At 46.4% G+C, this 19,906-nt stretch overlaps 1 pseudogene; it reads left to right on the top strand.

Moving 5' to 3' along the window:
- Positions 1–470: 470 nt before the first annotated feature.
- LOC140848606 (dynein axonemal heavy chain 9-like) overlaps positions 471–19,906 on the top strand; it is a 198,895-nt pseudogene continuing 179,459 nt past the window's right edge.

The raw sequence follows: 19,906 nt of genomic DNA, 5'->3' as shown, positions 1-19,906 counted from the left end.
ATTTAATTTTAAATTACTTCAAATTAAAATTTAAAAATTCAGTTCCTCAGTCGCACCAGCACACTTCAAATGCTTAGTGTCCACATAAGCATTGCTCTAAAGTATTTAAGTTTTCGTGGCAAATAAGTTAAAAACGTCACTGAATTTCTTTACATCTGTTTTATGATCTGACATTATTCTCAAGTTTGAAGTACGCATTTGGGGACTAGGTGGGACATCCAGAATGTGTTCAGTGTCTGGAGACCTTTAAGGAATGTCATCTGACCTTAACTAGCAGGACCCTTAACAGCACTTACATCCTACAAACCAGTGCCCTAGGACCATCACTCTCCAGCACTTGCAATAGGAGAGGCAACACGCTAAACGTTAGCAGCCGCAGGTCTCCTAGCAACAACGACGCGATCCCGCCCCTTCCCCAGCCTTCCCCCTCTTACCTCATTAGACAGGAAGGGGCGGGGCGAGGAGTCCTGTGCCCAATAGGAGGGGAGCGGAGGAGGGAGCCCCGGCTGCGTCCCCTTCGCTAGGGAAACCGCTGCTGCCCGAGGCAGCCAGAGGCCGCGCGATGCCGAGCGCGGAGGTGCGGGCCGCGCTAGCTGAGGAGAACGCAGAAGACGAAGCCGGCGCCGACCCGCGACTGCGATTTCTGGGGGCCTACGTGGTCCAGGGCCTGCGGCCGGCTGCGGACGCCTGGGAGCGCTGCGCGGGCAGCGCCGAGGCGGATCGGCTGCTGCACGCCTTCCTGGGCCGCGATGCTGCGGAGGGTCCGCAGCCGCTGCTGGTGGTGCGGCCCGGGCCCGGGGCCTGGCGCTGCAACCCGGGCTGGACGCGGGACCGGACTCTGGCACGCCTCGAGCTAAGGGGCTTTTTTTCCTGCGCACCAGGCCCGAGCCGCCTGGGCCCTACAGCCTCCGCGGCTCGGTGCTCTGCGGGGACGTGCCCGCAGCCCCTCTGGAGCACCTGTCCGCGCTCTTCTCCGAGGTGAGGGTGTGTTGGCCCCGCGCTGCTGCAACTGGGGAGGAGGAGGGCAGGAGGAGACGGGGCAGGGGGCCGGGGCCAGGGGAGTGAGGCCAGGAGCCGGGTTTGGGGTGTCCGAAGAGAGCAGGATGGTTGGGCGGGTCCCAGTTGGAGTGGAGGGGTGGGGCTGAGTGGGAACCGGCCGGAGCTGACCACTGAGACGTGAGGCAGCTGTAAATGGGAGCGGGGGAAATTTGAGTAGGGGCCAGGGTGAGAAAGTCTAGGGGCTAAGCTTGTTTCAGGCCTGGCCTGCGTTCCAGCCGAAGTGAGGGGACGCTAAAGTCCCAAGAGTGCCTGCTGGGTCCTGACCGCTTGCTTTTTAAGGCTCAGTCTCTTCATCCCTCCTGGACACTGGTACTGGGAAGACAGGAAGTGGTTAACAAAGGGGAATTTCTCTTTGGTCAGTAAGGTGAGGGAGGTGAAATGCTATCTATAGTGTTTACTTCTGGAGAAGAGTTTAAAAGGGGAGGTAGGCTGGCTTTGACTTCATCTTATTCATTCATCACACAACCGTGTGCCAAATGTCAGCCCTGTGCCAAGATAAGAAGTTGGGGCGTCCAGTTGGAAATGTCCAACAGGCGTTTGGAGGGGTCTGCCTGGAGCTGGGGGAGAAGCTCTCCAGAGATGTGGGTTATGGAGTGCTTCCATGAGCCCATAGCAGAAGCCCGGAAAGTGGGAGCTTTCAGGCAGGGTGCTCAGGAGAGATTCTTGTGACATTTAGATCTTTCTGGAATGGGAGTAAACGTCCCTGTAAGTTGAGTGTGCATGCTTCTGGAGGCCCAATGCCCTGGATCCTGCAAGTTGTGAAAAAAGTGTTTTCAGAGTACTGGTTATGTGGTGTTTCATGTGATAGGTGCTATGGGGAATACCAAAGAAATAGAAGACAAGGTCGCACCCATGAAATTACTCATATATTTAAAATATTTAAAGCTTGTATGACTGGGGTGGAGGTAGTTCTCTTAAAATATTTAAAGCCAATATGACTGGGGTGGAGGTAGTTCTACGGCTTGGCCCTAGTGTCGGAGCCAGCTCCTGGAGGCTCCCTGCCATGTCAAGTGTAAGCCCTTTAGCTGCTTTATCAGGAAGCTACTGAAGGGGGAATTCCAGAAGGGGCTAGAGTTGCTCTGAAGGGCCCAGAGAAGCTAGAAGCTAGGTTTCTCAGTAGATGGGGAAGTGTTTAACAGCTCAAATGGCTTGACTGCTGGGCATCGTCTGAACACAATCCCTGCAGAAATCCAAGCTTGGGTAAAATCCCCTAATGTATGGTGATGATGGAAAGTGCCGTTGGGCTCAGAGGTGAGAGCTGTATGGGTGGTCTGAGAGCCTGAACTAGCCTCAAGTGTTGCACTGGCTTCTGAATAAGAAGGGTAAGGATAAATTGAGAACAAAGTAACTTTTGAGGGATTAGGAGCAAACTGGACAAAGGTTCAGAGATGGAACTACACATGTATGTGGCAGACATTGGGTCCATCCCAGGGTTTCAAAAGGAAATGTATCCAGCAACAAAGGCAATTCAAAAGTGATTTTAAAACAATTCAAGCCCTCAAATGTTCCAGAATTTTCATTGGTGCATTGAAAGAGATTGGAAAACAAACTGAACATTCATCAGCAGGGTACTGGGTGAATGAATGAAAGTCTATCTATAATTAAAAAAAGGACTTATGTAGAATGATCCTTAAGATAATTTGTGTGTGTATAAAAAATACACATAAAATAAAATTCACTCTCCCATTAATTTCCAAGCGTAAGGTACAATATTATCAGCCACATGTACATACATTGGTTGTGTCACAGATCCCAGAACTCCCCCATCCCACATGAATGAACTCTATACCCACTAAACCACTCCCTCTGCCTCCCCATCCCTTGGCAACCGCCACTCTACTTTCTGTCCCTCTGAACTTGACTATTCTAGGCACCTCATATAAGTGGAATCATGCAGTATTTGTAACTTATTTCACTCATCATGATGTCCTCAAAATTCATCCATGTGACAGAATTCCCTTCCTTTTGAAGGCTCCATAAAATTCCGTTGTATATATGTACACATTTTGTTTATCCATTTCTCCCTGGATGGACATTTATGTTGCTTTCAGTTCTTGGCTATTCTGAACAATGCTGCAATTTAAATAATTTTTTAAATTTTGCTGCAATTTAAATAATTTTCTAAGAGGTGCAGAATTGTATGTATAGTATGCTACCGTTTCCAGGTGGAAGATTCACTTTCCACTGCAAAGCTTTTATAGTTTGTATGGTACCTCTTTTAAAACTCTAAATAAAATAATTGTATTTCTCAAACCTCTAACAACAGTCTTTAGGCCATTCACCCACTCCTCTGCCACCTTCTTTTTCTATGTGCCTTGAAGCTACTCCAGAGTCACTTCAGAACCCTGCCTTCCCCTGGTGCCCTAAGCCCCCCTGCCCCTCCCAGCTCTGCTGCCGACCCTCCCTGCTCCTGTGCGTTGGCTGAACCAGGCTGCATGCTCCCCTTCAGCAGCACTAAAGTGAAGTCCCCACCTGCCTAAAACAAGGCTTCCTGGGTTGTGTGTGTGTGTGTGTGTGTGTGTGTGTGTGTGTGTGTGTGTGTGTTGAGGGGATGTTGGGAGGGGAGGTGTTAACCAGGGGAAGAAGCTATACCTTTTAACATTTTTGTCCCATTACACTAGTAGAAAGTAAAGAAAAAAATGTTTCCCAGGAAGAACAGACAATTTAGTAACTAGTTCTCCTGCTCCCTTTCTTCCTCCTCCCAATCACTTTCTGCCTGCTGCCTGGTTATTTTTCCTACAGCTCTGAAACATAGATGCTGTTGTAAAGTTTTGTGTTTTGGAGAGAGAGCATGGGATTTGGAGTTGCATGGACCTGGGCTCAGATCCTGATTCTGTCACTTTCATCAGTGTAATGTGAGCAGGTCAGCTCACCTCTTTAGTGTCAAACTACCTTGCAGGGTGTCATGAAATGTAGAACTAATGTATTAGGGCACCTGGAACAGAGTGTGTGACGTTGTAGATATTCCCTAAAGGGTAAGAATTATTGCTGGTCTGCATCCCATTTAAAAGTGCCCTCACTTCTGTGACCATCCTGTCACCTTTCTCTAACCCAAACCTGACTCTCCTTGGAGGCGCAGCCTTATTTCCCCCACTGCCCTTCTACCTCTGAGCCTGGAGGTGAGACAGGTGTCCTTGCTCCTCTAGGCTGCTTCTTGATTCATGTTGGAAAGCCTCCAGTGTGAATCTCATGCCATCAGACAAAGCCACCCTCTCTCCTCATTGCTGCACTAGGTCCTGATGACACTGCCTTCCTTCCTCTGTGATTGGGCTCCCAGTCCACTCTGACCCTCCCCAGCACTACTCCTGTCTTAACAGGTGACCATTTCAGTAGACACACAAATGATCCTTCCAAACAGGTGGCCTCTGGGCTCCTTGAACCTTACTCCTCCCTATCTTAACCACCCTTTCCCACCCATTCCCAGACCTTGAATTGCCAAACCATCCCTTCATGATCCAATTTCAGGCACCTCTTTCTCTGACCACTGCTCCTGTTTTCCAGCTCACTCTGTCCCATGTCACCACAACAAGCTCGTGACTCTGCTAGAATTTCCATTCTGTGGCTCCCACCACCTTCCCACTGTCCCTCTCTCCCCATTAGCCAGCTGGAGTACACCATCATTCTCCTCATTCCCTTGCTCCTGACTGACTGGCCTCTGCCCTGCTTTGTTGTACCTGCTTGGCAGAATCATAATCCTGGTGAAATCCAGCCTCTGCCTACTCCATACCTGCAGCCATGAAGCTGAGTGGGGCCAGAGAAGAGAACAACTGGCTCCACTTTAAATTCATGGCCCCAAACCTCCAACAGAGGTTTATGTTTTCCGACTGACATCCCATACCTCCAGTGCCAATTGTTTTCTTGTTCTTCACAATCACTCTTGCACACTTTCTTTCCCTCAAATATCCAAAATCTCTATCAACCTCACTCTGTGATGCTTGCTTGGTTTAAAAAAACAGAAATAATAGAATAAAATTTCCGCAGCTGCTTTTATCTAGCCCATCTGCCAGTAGCTGTACTCAGTGCATTGCCATCCCCCCCGTGGCTGCAGACTGTCTGCTGTCACCTGATGCCCACCCAAGGACTAAAACTGCCGCTTTTGGACTAATTCTGCCCATTCTCACCTCCTTGAGGTGGTCACTCCAGCAATCCTCCCCTCTCTCCTACATTCCTATTTTTCCCCTCTGCACTAGATAATTCCCATCAAACAAAATCCTCATTCCTTCCGCCAACTACCATCCTATTTCTATGGTCCCCTTTCTAGCAACATGTCTAGAATCCACGTCTGTTCTGGCTGTGTCCCCTTCTTTTCTTGCTTTATCTTATACGAACTCACAGGGCCCTTACCCCTGCATTGCATGGAAGAGAAATGAAAGAACTTGCCAGTATCGCCAGTGACCTCCATTAATTGGAGGCTTATTATCAGTACTCTTCCTGCTTGACCTGCGAGAAGCGCTTGACATAGCTCCTGATGACCCTTTCCTTTCTTCCCTTGGCTTTTAGGAGACAGCCTTCCAGTGTCCTTCTGTCACATCGCCACTCCCTCTCAGTCTCCACTGATGGCACCCCGACTCCTTCCCAACTTCCTAACATGGGAACCCTAGGGCTTGTTCCTGGGACATCTTTTCTCTACGTATACTCAATTCCTTGTGGGCACTCACTCGCCTTCAGAGCTCCACAAACGATCTGTACCTGACATCTACCCAATTTGTTACCTTTAGTCTTCTCTGAACTCCCAGCCACCATATCCAATTGCTTACGCAATGTCCCCAGTCAGAAGTCCAACAGATGTATCAAATGCTAATGTGTCCAGAAACGCATCCCCAGTCTTCTGTCGAGAACATACTCCACCCTTTCTCTTCCCCACACCAGTTACTGGCAGTGCCATTCCTCCCGTTACTCAAATCCCAAAGCTTGGAGTCATTCTGACTCCTTTTATTTTCTCACAGCCCTGTAACTAATCCATCAAGAAATCATGGCCAAATCTTCAAAATGTGTATAGGATCACACCATTTCTTTTATCTCCTCCACTACTCCCGTGCCAAGCCACTGTCTTTTGTGTCATAGCACAGCTTGCTGACCCATCCCTTTCTCTTGCTTAGGCTCCTACAGTCTATTCTCAACACTGCAGCTGGAGTGACCCTTCTAAAAAAGGTGTCAGACCATGTCAGCCCTTTTCTCAAAACCCTCCAGTGATTGCCGCTCCTCTGAGGGGGAAAATCAAAATCCCACAGGTAGGGCCGCCTGTTCACCTTGTAAGTTCTCAGTTCACTCTTTCCAGACAGGGCAGGCAAGGATCACCCTCCTCGATTCCCGTGCTGGGTCCAAGTATTCTGTGTCACAGGTAGTGCTCTGACCTGTTTGACTCAGCCCTGCTCTTCTCCCTCACCCTGTTCCCGTTTCACTGACCTCCACACTGCTCCTGGGCCACCCTAGGCATGCTCCCACCTCAGGGCCTTTGCGCTGGCTATTCCTTCTACCTGCAGTATGTTCCCCTTAAGGGTCTGCACCTCACCCTCACTACCCTCCCTAGACTTTGTTCAAATGTTACCTTCTCAGTGAGGTCTGCCTCCCATCACTCCACTGAACGATCACAACCCCTCCAGCCCACATTCCTGATCCTCCTCACCTGCTTTGTTTAGACTTCCTTTCACAGAACTTGGTTGTTGACTGTCTCTCCCCTAGAATATGAACTTCATGAGGTTAGGAATCTTTGTTTTGCTCACTGACGCACCTTCCCAGCACCCAGAACAGTACTAGCTCATAGTAGATGCTCAATAAATATTCATTAAGTTATTGAATGCATAGTTTTTCCTTTCATAGAAAGTCCATATTTATTATTTTTCTATTACTCAGAGCCCTCCAAAATCCAACCCAAGCCCATCCACCACTTTTTCTTCAGACAGCAAGTATTATGTTATCCTATGAATCTCTGCTGAGAGCTTCCTGCATGCCAGACCTTAGGGAGGATGGTGGGTAAATAAAGACCAAATGAGATATAGTCCCTGCTTTGAGATCCTAGGAGAATTCCTGTTCATACTCTCTCCCCTGGTAGGCCTTTGTCCTGGGCCCAAAGAGTCCTTTCTTAACATAAATATGAATAAAGCTCAGTTTGTGACATTCTGTCTCTGTTCACCTTGTAAGTTCTCAGTTCACTCTTTCCAGACAGGGCAGGCAAGGATCACCCTCCTCGATTCCCATGCTGGGTCCAAGTATTCTGTGTCACAGCCACACAGACTCATTGGTCATGTATAGAACCCACCCAACCACATGAGTCCATATTTTCTTCTCAATGTACTTCTTTTGACCATTACCTGATCCTCTGTTTTTCTTTCTCATACTCCCTTCCCATCAGCTATGAGCTTTTGACTGGTATACATTCCTAGTGAGGTGTGTTAATTACAATTTCTTAAGTTGGGAGTGGCAGGAACCTCAATTTAAATTAGCTCAGGAAGTTCAAGAGCATCATGATCCAGGGGCTCCAGTGATGTCACAGGACTTGGTCTCTCTCCATCTATAAACTCCCCCTAAGGGTCCACATGGTAGCAAGATGGTCACCAAACATTCCAGGCTCAGAGAAAAGAGAAAGCTTCTCTTCCTCAAAAAATTCAGACGAGACGCTGATTCTCATCGGTTCCAATTTGGCCACAGGTCCTCCCCTGGATCTGGAGATGAGTGCCAAGGAAGAGGAACTATGTTGGGTGGCCAAAACCAACTGTGTTCACCCTCCAGACAGATTCAAGGTCCTCAAGCTGGCTTACTTTTTCAAGATGCCCCCTCAGGCCACCTGTGAACAGAGTCATCCTTACTTGCATCTGTCCTGTGTTTTACCTCTGGCCTTTGGGACAGTTTCAGTCCCCTCCCGCTCACCCTGCTGATGAAGGGAATGGCCGAGCACACAACATTGGACAGATGGGACCAACAGCAGTTTATTCATCACATATACTCACAGTCCAGAGGAGCTGGACACAGTGCCAGGCAGGGCCACATGGGGGCTGAATTCGGGAACAGAGTGAACAACCAGGGCTGTGCGAAGCCCTCTTTGTAGTATCAAGAGTTGGTGGGGTGTCCTGTGGGAGGATGGGATTGGCTTGTTTGAATAATTCCACTGGCTGGCATGGACCTGAAGCCCGCCTCTAAGGGATAAGCAGCAGCTGGGCCTAGTCCTTTTGATAAGAAGGGCTGTTTGGCTAGAGGACCTTATCTGCAGGATAGAGTCGAGTCGAGACCAGGTGTCATAATGCTAGTTCCACTGTCAAGGCCCACAGCACCAGCACTGGAGAAGGCAGTGTAGGGCTCTCTGGGTGTTTCTCAGAATAGCTTTTCTTTAAGGTCTCAGAAGTAGAACGCATGCCTTTCTTTCCCATGCATGTCTGTTCCAGGTTGTTATCCCTGTCTTGGCCAATGAACAGAATCACCTAGACTGGCCCCACGTGGTACGTCAAGATGTCCGGCGGCATGCCCACAGCCTCCAGTGTGACCTCCTGGTCATCGTTGAGCAAGTGAAGGGGAAAACTTTGCTGCCTCTTCCAGCAGGCTCAGAAAAAATAGAGTTTGTGGGTTCTGAAAGTGAGACCATGTAAGTACCACCAGCCTGGCCATATGGGCCTCTGAGATATGGGAGATGCTGGTTTGTTTGAATGTTTTCTTTATGCTGTTTCTGACTGCACAGCTCCTTGTACTGCACACAAGCCCACTGTCTGCTCTGTTTGCCAACATCCTCGGACTGTATGTTTCCGCTAATTATCACCCTTGCCCTGTCCCTCTGCCTGAAGGCTTTTAAGGCTCTCACAGTAATGTGGCCCTTCTCTGCCAGATTATTTCAGGGTCGAGAGCAGTTCCAATGGGGTCACTAGTTTGCTTAGCAGGACAGCGTGTCATCATTGGCAGAGACCCAGCCTGGGGGTCCTGTGCCACTGCCCAGCATTCGCCCCGCTCATCATGCCCCTGCTATCCCAGACCCTCCCCCCCAGCAGCTGGACACTTTAAGTCCTAGGGATTTTTTTTTTCCCCACAAAAACAAACCTGACTTTGTTGAGGCTGAAGGCCATACTTCCTGCACCAAGGGCACATTAAGACACCAGCCTCTTCTCCCTTTCAGAGTGAAATCCACCAGCAGCTTCTACTTACCATTCCTGTTGTGAGCTACCTTTGTTTTTTTCCCATGAAAGGCAACCAAAATGGGTGTTTAACCCCTTCTAAGCCCTCCCTAGATTTATTTATTTTTAAAAAGGTGTATAATGGGACATCTTTTTCTTTTTCTTTCAAGCCAGCCTATGTCTCTAAATGATACATTTTGTTATCTTCTCTCCAGCACCTCTATGAGTGTGTGACAGCAGCTACATGAGGTTGGCCTGCCATGTTGCCCAAAGTTTCCAAAAATCTGACTGTCACTGCTATGTGTTCATGGCCCATGATTTAAACTGAAGAAGTATTGCTGGGATGCCAATGTACTTCATAATGAGTTTTTACTATTGGAAGTAATTTGCTGCATATATCATTTGAAGCAATTTCCCAGTTAACTGGAAAACTTAGTGTGGTTTAATAAAAGTATCCAATTTTCAAAATAAATAAATTTAAATTACCCATTTCCTGTTCCTCTTGTATTTTAACATAATAACATTCAGTTGTAGTCAGTGTGTCGGTATATAATTATTAGTGAGTTTGTCTCCCTTTGTTCAAATTTGATAATTTCCCAGAAGGCTGGATCATATTTCAGGGAGGTGACTATCTTCTACCTTTAATACCTTCCATAATCCCTTGTGCCATATCACTGCTCAACAAATATGAATTTAACTAAATTAAGTGAATGTGGGTTTCTCATAAAAATGCGTATTATAGATTCTCTTTGTGCATCAGTTGTGCCCTGGGTTCTTGGTATGAATGGTTGTCAGTTAAGACTTTGTGAAAAGGCAACCACAGTGTGTTTTGGACATTCAGCCCCTTTCAAAATATCCCTAATTTATTTATTGTAAAAAGGTGTATGAGGGGGAATGCTTGGGAATTCCATTCTTCATTGGAAATATGAGGACAAAATGAAGTCGATAGTGGTGTTCAGGTGGCTGACAGTCTGCCTTGGAAAAGGAGGTAAATGAACTGTTTCTTCTTGGGGCTCAGGACAGAACTAATACTGAATGAGGAAATGGCAGGTCATGAATAATTGTGTGCATGTCCATGCACAAGCATTTTGTCTGGGGAGGGAGGGCTTGTACTTTTCATTGACCACTCATCAGAGGCTATCATCTAACAAGTTACAAGTGCCTGGACTAAATGGAACTCTGACCTATTTTTAAATGGTTTGGGGGACACCCAGAATTAAGTCATCTCCAGTAGCCCAGGGGATTTGTTGTGTCTTCCACAGCTTGGATTCCACATATAAATCAGTCATCTATGCAATCGAGTCGGCAGTGATCCAGTGGAGCCGCCAAGTCCAGGTGGTACTCAGGAGACAGTCTTCCCAGCCACTCCTGCAAGGGGAGAACCCCACCCCGAAGGTGGAGCTGGAGTTCTGGAAGAACAGGTAGGTACAAACCCTGGGGAGCAGATGGATACAGAGGATAATGCCTGGGGAGCCGACCACTGAGTCTGCTGCCACTCCCAGATGTTTCCCATCACCCTAGGGCAGGCAGCTCAGTCGACTGAACTTTTCTATGCACAGAAGATGCATACTTTTCCCAAGGGACAGTAGCCATCCCTCCTTTCTTGGGCTACAGTCAGTACATCTTCTGATATTTCTTCAAAAACAGGCTCTTTCAGAAATCTTCTGCATCCGTGGATGTTTTGCTGCCCTTGTCTAGCTTGGATTAATACTTAGTCCATAGGCACACACCTGATCATCTACATTTGCCCTCTTACAGCACTAAACTATGTTTTCTACCTTTATCTTGCATCTACCTACCACTTCAGCATTTTATTAAAAATAAAAATAATAATAATAATAAAGGGAGAAATGTGGGATCAACATATAAATCAAGTATAAAAATCAAAGGAATATTCATATTTGACCTGATTGTTTATAGTTCATAATGCGTGATCAAAACCGAAAGTTTCTGTGATGACTGCCCTTGTACTGTTCACCATGTAAGAATTTATTCACTATGTAAGAATTCGTTCACCATGTACGAACTTGTTCGTTATGCTTCAGAAGATTGGAGACTGACGAGAATTAGGCTTGAGATGGATTAATGATTGTACATTGAGCATTGACCTCCCTATACTGAATTTTATTGTTGTTAACAACCATTTGATCAATAAATATGAGAGATGCCCTCTCAAAAAAAAAAAACAGGCTCTTTCAGCTACTTGTAAAATTAATTAACTCTCTTTCATATCTTTTTCCTACCTGTCTGCTCCTTCTCCATTGAAAACTCAAGGCTCTTTGCACACACATTTTGTAAGGATCTAGACAAAAGAGGATTTTGGTGGTTGGCTGCAGAACAGTCTCTCCTAGGTCCCAGCCAATGGTTAGTAGGGCTGGGAAGCCCTTTATCCACTATGTCCAAGCCCCACAGGCTTCCAGAAAGACCTAATTATTGCTCCTGCTCATTACCCTCCTTTCTCCCAGTCTGGCCTTTGGGTTTCATCCCCAAGCAAGTTCACTATGAGTGAACCGAGTGAGACCGAGAAATGACAACAGAACATTCTTGGACTAAAAGGGTTTATACCCAGTTTTACTCTCCTGGTAGTAGGTTGAGCACTAGAATCACGTCTGCATCCAGCAGTCTGTGGTCTGTAATCCTCCATCTCTGCCTCCACCAGAGCACTGGACAGAGCTCTTTATATAGTGACTCAGTCAATAATAGCTCATTGCCTGCAGGTGTGAAAGTATTAGCCTAGCAGCAGGCCAATTACATCATCAAGGAGTTTAGGGTCAGGTGAGGATCCTGGCCTAGGGTCTTCAATTTTCCCCACACTCCCCATTTCCTTGTTCCTATTTATCATTGTGCTGATTAATCCTTTACTCAAAAGCAGACAGATGTTCAAGGCAATGTCCCTGTCCTTGCTGTGAATGGATATTGTCCATGTCAATGACCAGTCATGCCTGTAGGGCTCCAGCCCTGTCTGCACCATCATGCTGGGTTGCCCCCCACCCAGTCCACCCACCTTGCCTGGTTTCTGACCTTCTGCTGACCTACTGTGGGGCCTTCCTCAGCCTTCTTCCTCTGACAACACCTCTCTCACCCTGCCCCAAACCTCACTGCGAGAGCTAATGACTTCCAGTTGCCAGGCTATAAGCCACCAGATGGTACAGTGGGGTTCCCTGCTGTTACCTCCTGGAGCTGCCCTTTGAACCTGTTCCCATCTCAGGCCTTGGTCGTCATGGTCCAGGAACAGATGCCCTGGCTGTTTGGGCCAGAGCCGGCCTCTCCTCTGTCTATGTGAGGGCGGGTCATCGCAGCATGGCTAGTGTTTCCTGATGTTCACCTGGCTTCACCCTTCTCCACCATGTTTCAGGTCTGAGGATCTGGAATACATTTACAATCAACTGCGAACGATAAAGTGAGGGGCATGGCTGGGCTCCTGGACAAGCTTCAGAGCAGCTACTTCCCAGCTTTTCAAGCCATGTTCAGAGATGTCGTTGCAGGTGAGGACCAGCAAGTAGTTTCATAAATACGTTTGACTGAAATTTTGTATTTAATGCTGAATCATCATCTGTCTCTGATTTCAGCAGCTTCCAGTCCTTCTAACCTTGCACGTGACTTAATCTGATATAGTGGCGAGAATTCCAAATCTCGAAGCAGGAAAGAAGCTACCCTGTGCTCTGTTTTATTCCTAGTGCTTTGTGATGTTGGCAAAGTCACCCAACCTCTCTGAGCTTTTGTGTCTACCATGATTATGATGCACACATTAACCCTGAACTTCCTGGGCCACTGTGAGATGTTATCAGTGGCAGTACTATATTGACTGTACTGAATTGTCCAAACACATATTGTAACTTCTGACCTGGAATCCAGAATTCAGGTTCCTCCACCCCCAGCTCCTTGAGAAGTTTGTTCCATTTCTAGCTCCATTCTGCTTGTTCTGTTTCTGCTGTCAGACAGGACTGCAGTTTCCTGGCCATCTGAGCACCAGGCAAGAACGGCCCTTGTCAAGATTGCAAAGCCAGCAAAGTCTATAATTAGAAGTAGGTAAATTTTTTCAGGCTCCATCCCCTCTCCCCAGTGTACTTTCCTTCTTTCCTTTGTCCTATCAAACCTCCTCCCAGCTCTTCAGTATTATAGGTCAGAATGTACTTTTAAAACGGTACTTGCAATTTCTTATGATTTAAGCTTAATCCAAGCAGTGATGTCCAAACCCTTTTTTTCTTCTGGAGAGACGAATTTGCTCTGTTAGAGGTGAGAGAGCCCTGTGTCTGGAGCCCACTAGTCACACCTTATCCCACCTTCTCTTCCTCATGCCTTGGGGTTTGGAAACCACTCAGCTAAAGGGGTGAAAGTTCCAGTGGGGAGTTTCTGACATGTGCTTATAACAGATAAAGCAGCATAAGTTACTAGTCTTTCAGGTCCTTCTGGGCCTTAAAATCTTATCACAGAGGCCACTCTACCAGCACCTAAAGCTGGCTTGGAATGCAAGCCCTCTTGAGGCCCTAGTTTATTGCTTTGCTGAGGGATTTTGTGTCCTGGAGGAATCAATAGTTGTTCCCAATTTATACTTCAATTCAAATGGAACAGGTGTCCCCAGAGTGGTGTGTTTACCTCTGTTGCTGTGAGGGATGACGGTGGGAGACCTATGGACAGGTCTATTAAAAATGCATGAAAGGGCAACTGTTTTTAGCAAGTGACACCAGTTTTCATTTGTGGTAGTGATTTGAAGTTTTCATTTTATATGATTTTATTTATCAATTTATGAGTGTATGAGATTGAAAATATTGGTTTCAGTTCAGGAAGCATTGGTCTAGCTCTGGCACAGCCAGGAACAGGGCTAGGAGCTGGGGATACAATGATGGCTGAAACCTGGTTTTGCCTGTAAGAAGCCTGGTTTAGCCAGAAAGCAGGAGAAGGTACAGAGACGAATGGAGGAGATCCAAGATGGAAAGACAGGAAACTTCACTGAGGTGTAGTGAATGCCATGATAGAAACTGAAACTGGTGTGCAAGGAATTGGGAGCAAAAACAAGAGGTCCCTGACTGAGAGGGACTCTGAGAAAGTGTGGAGGGCAAGAGGAAATACGTTTTGAAACTGGAGTAGGAATTCTCCAGAGAAAGATGCTGGGGAAAGGCAGGGAGGCAGAGAAAATGTGTAAGTGAGAAAGCCGGAAGCTAGGTCTTAAGAAAGGCTCACCTTAAACCCTTCTCCCGATGATGGCGAGTGTAAATAATTGATATCTAGCTTTATCCTAAATGCCTCCTTTTTCTGCAGCAGTTTCCATCACCACTCGCTTGTGTTGCGCAGCCTCTCCCCTCCCCGTCCCCATTCCTCTCCTCTCCTACATCAACCCCTCCACCGAGGGCTAGCCCGGGGCAGAACCTCCCCCTCCAGCCTGTCCTCCTACAGCCACCACAGTGGAGGCGCTGCTGGCCTTGCCTGGCAGCCGCCCTGGGAGGGGAGGGGAGCACAGCTCCTAAATGACTGTTGGCTAGAGCGCACCTTACCCTGTGCACACGTGCTAATGATGTGACTTTGCATATAGACAGCTCTTCTACCATGGGGGCCCCTAATCTGCTGGGTATATTCAGTAAATATAAGCAGCGCCAGCCCCCAGTCTCCCCCGGGTCATTACCCTCACAATAGCTGGCTCAAAGGCTGCTGTTTATTTCTGAATCAAGGGCATGGATGTGTAAAAAGCAGTGGCCCCAGTTTACTCAGAGGATGACTTGAATGTCACCACACTCTCTGTTGCTCTGCTGCTTCCTCTCCTGAGTTTCCCCTCCTTTGCTCTGGTTTATTTCCTTGCTCTTGGGCCAAATGCCACCATTTCTTTTCTCTACTGCTTTTGGCTCATCCTTCTCTTCTACTTTGTTTCCTTTGCTTTCTTTCTCTTGTTTTGTTTCCCCTTACCTCTGTGGTTCACCCTGAATTTCCATGCTTTTCCTTTTTCCTGTGGCTGCTCCTTTCCCCATCCTGCTATTTCCTCCTGTCTTTCATGGTCCATCTCCCAAACCCATGTTCCAGCTCACCCCCCCTGCCGCCTGGCTCCCCATCTCTTCCCTGCTCAGCCCAGCACAGTGGACACAGGCTATTGATTACCCAAACATATTTCATGCAGCCCTTTAGTTAACATTCTGTGTATCTCTGTGATCAATGCCTGTTTGAAATGGGATTAATCTGCTTCTGTGCAGCAAGAATTAGGATGAACCCAGCCTTATTCATACCTCTTGCTGTTTTAACGCATCCAGTATGTGGCTGCCAAGATGTGGGCAGCTGCAGTTAACAAATGCACAAAGCCAAGTTAATAAAATGACATGGATGCATTTATGCTTCTGCATGTTTGTGTCCAGGGCTATGTTGTGAAGGGCTGGTTTTCATCTCCTTAGTTCTTTTGGCCTTTTTTTCCCCTGATTTGTGTTGTTTTTCCTCTCTCTCTCTCTCTCTCTCTCTCTTTTGCTCTTGCTCTTTTATTCGAAAAAGTTTTATTTTGCACATTGCCTCTTCCCTCTGGGTGCCTGCTAAAAGGAAGTGGGGTGGGGAGGGGGCCACTCGGCAGGTCTGCCCTGTGTGGAGTTGCTGCGTTCTCAGGATACCATCCTCCTCCTCTGCATCCCAGCAATGACACAGCTCATTTCTTACAGAGCCAACCCTTGAGGAAGGGAAAGAATAGGGGAAAAAAGAACTAACATGTTTCAAGAGCCCAATCTCCAGCCTGTATCCTTACGGTCATCAAAAAATCGAGTTATTGATACCTGCACTTTAAGAAATGAGTGCGGTTGAGAATGACACATACATTAACATGCTCACAGTTCCTCAGCTGAGGTTGGTGTAGCTAAGATTGTACCCAGAGGCTTGCGGCTGCATGGATTGTCTCCCCGCCTCACTCAGCTGTCTCCCAGGGAGTTCTCAAGGTCTGCTTCCATCCCCTGCCCTCTGAGTGTCCCAGGCTGGTTCTGTGGTTCCATCTGCCCTTGTTCATTCTGCCTTGCACACTCTATTTTTACCACATGATGTCTGGATCTTTTTTCCTAAATAAACCATTTGGCTTAAATTATCATTCCCATTTAATGAGAGGGCCTTGTTAGACTTGATGACTTACTTAGGAAATCGCCAAAGTATATAAAATCTTTGTAATTTGAATGAATAGTCAAAAATCTAAGGGAAAAGAGTCATTCAGCTGCCTCTTGAATCCTTCCTTCACCCTTCGGGCTTGATGCTCCAGCACACACTCACATTCACACATACCTCACACACCGTGCCACACACACACATGCACCGGGCACAGCTCCTATGAACACACATACCACACCTGTGCACACAGATCACCACCTGTGCACATGTGTGCTGCACATATACATACCCACAACACATACATACACGCAGACCACATATACCACCACCACCACCCCCTGGATACATACATACTCACATCACACACCCACACAGAGTTCATTTTTGTGCCATAATATTGTAGATGCCGCAGGTCCCCTGTTTATGTTTCTGCCTGCAGCCTCCTCCCTCCAAACAATGCAGTAAGCAACTTGGAGAGAACCCTTATTTCTTTCATTATAAAATTGCTGTAAAGCTGTGATTTACTTGGAGACAAAATGATTTCCTGCTGAGGCTTTATGCGAGGTGATTAGCAGGGAGATAGGTAGGTAATAGGCTGACCTAATATACCCCGCTTTTTCCTTTGCTTTTTCCACCATCTCCAGCCACTCTGCTTCCTTTCATTCCGGGCCTAATTGGGATGGCTTCTCTTTCAGGCTGCCCTAAGTGTGTGGTCACGTAGGAGATCATTAGCTGCATAAGGTCGGCCTCTGTCCAAGGGTAAAGAGAACAGTCTTTTCCCCAACGACCTTTGGAGATTTTATTCTATGAATGTCAGCTTTGTGCTCTCCCTTAATGAATTCTGGAGACATTTCTTTTAAGCTATGGTATGGCCTCTCCTTCCAGAATGGGCTTGTGTTTGTGGGACTTGCTATTATTCCTGATTTTGATTCTCTGCCCCATGGGCCATGGCATGAATGGAACCTTCCCCCACCCCCACCCCCTCTAAAGGTTGTACAGCTTTTCATAAGAATAGGACTTACTCGGTCAGGTCAGCCACCTGGGACCTTGTGCTCTTTGTGGCATCCGTCTGGAAACGCACACCTGTTTATCAGCCATAATCCACCTTTCATCCACACCAGATCCAATGACATCAGGGTAAAGATAGTTAATTACGGTGGCTACTGTTTACTAAAGTCACACCAAGGCAGTCTGCATGTAACTCAGTAACCCCATGGCAAGTTGGGAATTGAGCCCATCTACAAGTTGGAAAAGTAAGTGTCTTCCTTTAAGCCATATAAACCCCGGGGACTTTTAGCCCTTGATCTGGGGCACCTTCCACAAGGCCTATACCCCTGAAGTTGACATTTTCAGCCTTTATGTACCACGGTGAATTTCATGTGTTTACTACTGTGATGAATAAAAATGGATATTTAAAAAATACCATTTAAACCTCCTATTGGTGTAAATAGCCTTTTATCTGCCTTGTGAGGACTTCTAAATAAAAAATGAGAAGAACTTACTTACATTTAAATATTTTAAGACACAAAGATATAGTCACCATCATGATGAATTGTTTCTGCAGTTGTAAGACAGTTTCCTGCCTGATTCAGAAATCTTCTCTACAATACTTCTGATGTCAAACTTCTACTAAAATCCATCCTTATAAGGAGAGCTTACTACCTCTCTTAGCAGCCCATTCTACAGTTAGACATATCTGGATATCAGATGGTTCTGTCTTTATTAAGTGGAAAACCACATGAAATTGTCATTTCTTGTAAGTCAAAATGGTAAACTACAAGAAATCTTATAAGTTCAACCTACAAGTTGAGCCCGAACTTGCTTCCTTGTCCTGTTCACCCATTTGCCTTAGTTTTTGCCTCAGAGGAGCAGCACGCAAGGTTCTACCTTGAGCTTTTGGCCAAATGCATTTGAAGGTGCAGTTCATCCTTGGTTTAGAATTCTCTCCTCTTGTCTAGTTTTTCCTATTTTCTCCAATTGCTCCTGAGATCATGGTTCCTAGATTCTCTACCACCTTTTCACCTTCTCCTAGAGGTACTACTGTAGCTGTTAAGAGTTCAAAGATCATATATTCATTCATTCCACAAATAATTCTTCAGTGTCCAGGACTCTTCCAGGGACTGAAGGGGGCTAAATAATATATTATAATGCCAGAGCATGGTAAGAGCTCTGGAGAAAGCTTAGGGCAACAGGGCACAGAGAGTCCAGAGGAAAGAAGGAGTAGGATGGGGGGTTCATTTAATAGGGAAGTAAGGAAAGGTCTAAGACCTTGAATTGAACCTCAGGTAAATGTATTGCCCATTATGTGTTTGTTAAGTTACATAAAGTAATGTAAATATGTGTTCTTTTTGGTGATAGAGTTTCTCCCAAAATAGAATGATTAAATAAACATTTCTCTAATATCTATGATATATCTGTTACATTGGAGATGGAACACCTCCCAGTGACCAGCCAAAACCATGCCTTAAGTATTCCTGAGAAAAAAAAAATAGTGTAATAAAATTATAGTCTAGTTTTCTGATGTAATCAAACATATCAAGATGCATCTGTCTTTTAAAATGGTTAGAGAGTATTTCCTAAAAATTGAAATTGACATCCATGGGATGATGAAAAATTGGTACCCAGGTGACATTCCATGGCAGGCACAAATACATTTCTGCTGTAACACTGATTCCAACTAAGCACTTGTTAAATGACTTAATTACTACTTAAGTCAATATCACTTAAGTAAAATTCATTTCAGCTTTCTTCCCAGTATATAAAGTTGAACGTGTTTTTAAATAAAGACTGACCCATTTCCCACGATCAGTGGCAAGAGCCTCCAGTTTGGGTGTATATCTTCCTTTGCTAGGCTGGTTCTTTCTTCTCGCTCACTTCAGCTACTTGCTGATAGCCATTCCTGAACATAGCTGAGCTAAAAAGCATTGCCAGGTGGCTTCCCAAGATTGCCTGCATGCCCCCTGCCAACCTGGGGCAGCCACTTCTTACCACTTCCCAGTGCCTCTGTCACTTCTATTGAAGTTGGTGTCCCCACAAGAGAAAGGAGCTGGGCAGCCCTCTGCAATCCTGAGGGGTCACCTGTTGGCAGTGGCCATGGGCAGAGGGCATATCCCAGGACCCTGTGGGGTTTTCAGCATCGTGACACAGTGTTGCTCTTTCTTGCCCTTCAAAATTCCTCAGAGCAAAAGACCCTCTCCTAGGGGCCCTACCACATTTGCCAAAATCACACAAAGGTAACTTTTATTTCCCTCCCTCCTATTGAAGAGGCATGCTCATAGGCTGGAATTTGTAATGGGAAGAACATCTTTGTTTGGAGGTTTTTACGTGAGATGTAAACACAATCTGTCATGTGAGTGTGTTCTGGAGGCTGCTGCCCTATCAGCTCTTTCGGTGGACTTGGGAGGGTTTCTTCCCAAGGCTTTGGGTTGCACTGTCCACCTTCACTTTATTCTGAGCACAGCCGGGACACTGGCACGTCAATAGCAGGGATAATAATACACACTTACTGGGTATTTACTGTGTGCCAGGCACTGGTCTAAATTCTAAGCCTGTGCTGACTTACTTACCTCTTACTATTATTATCCCTTTCCAGATGAAGAAACCCAATGCAGAGACATCAAGGAATTGCCCACTGTTACCCAGCTGACTGTGGGGCGTATCACACTGCATGTACTTGGCAAGAACAGCCTGCA

Source organism: Manis javanica, chromosome 4 (assembly GCF_040802235.1).
Source record: "Manis javanica isolate MJ-LG chromosome 4, MJ_LKY, whole genome shotgun sequence".
Taxonomy (NCBI): Eukaryota; Metazoa; Chordata; class Mammalia; order Pholidota; family Manidae; genus Manis; species Manis javanica.
The sequence above is the reverse complement of the archived record's forward strand: the minus strand, read 5'-3'. Positions and strand labels throughout refer to the sequence as shown.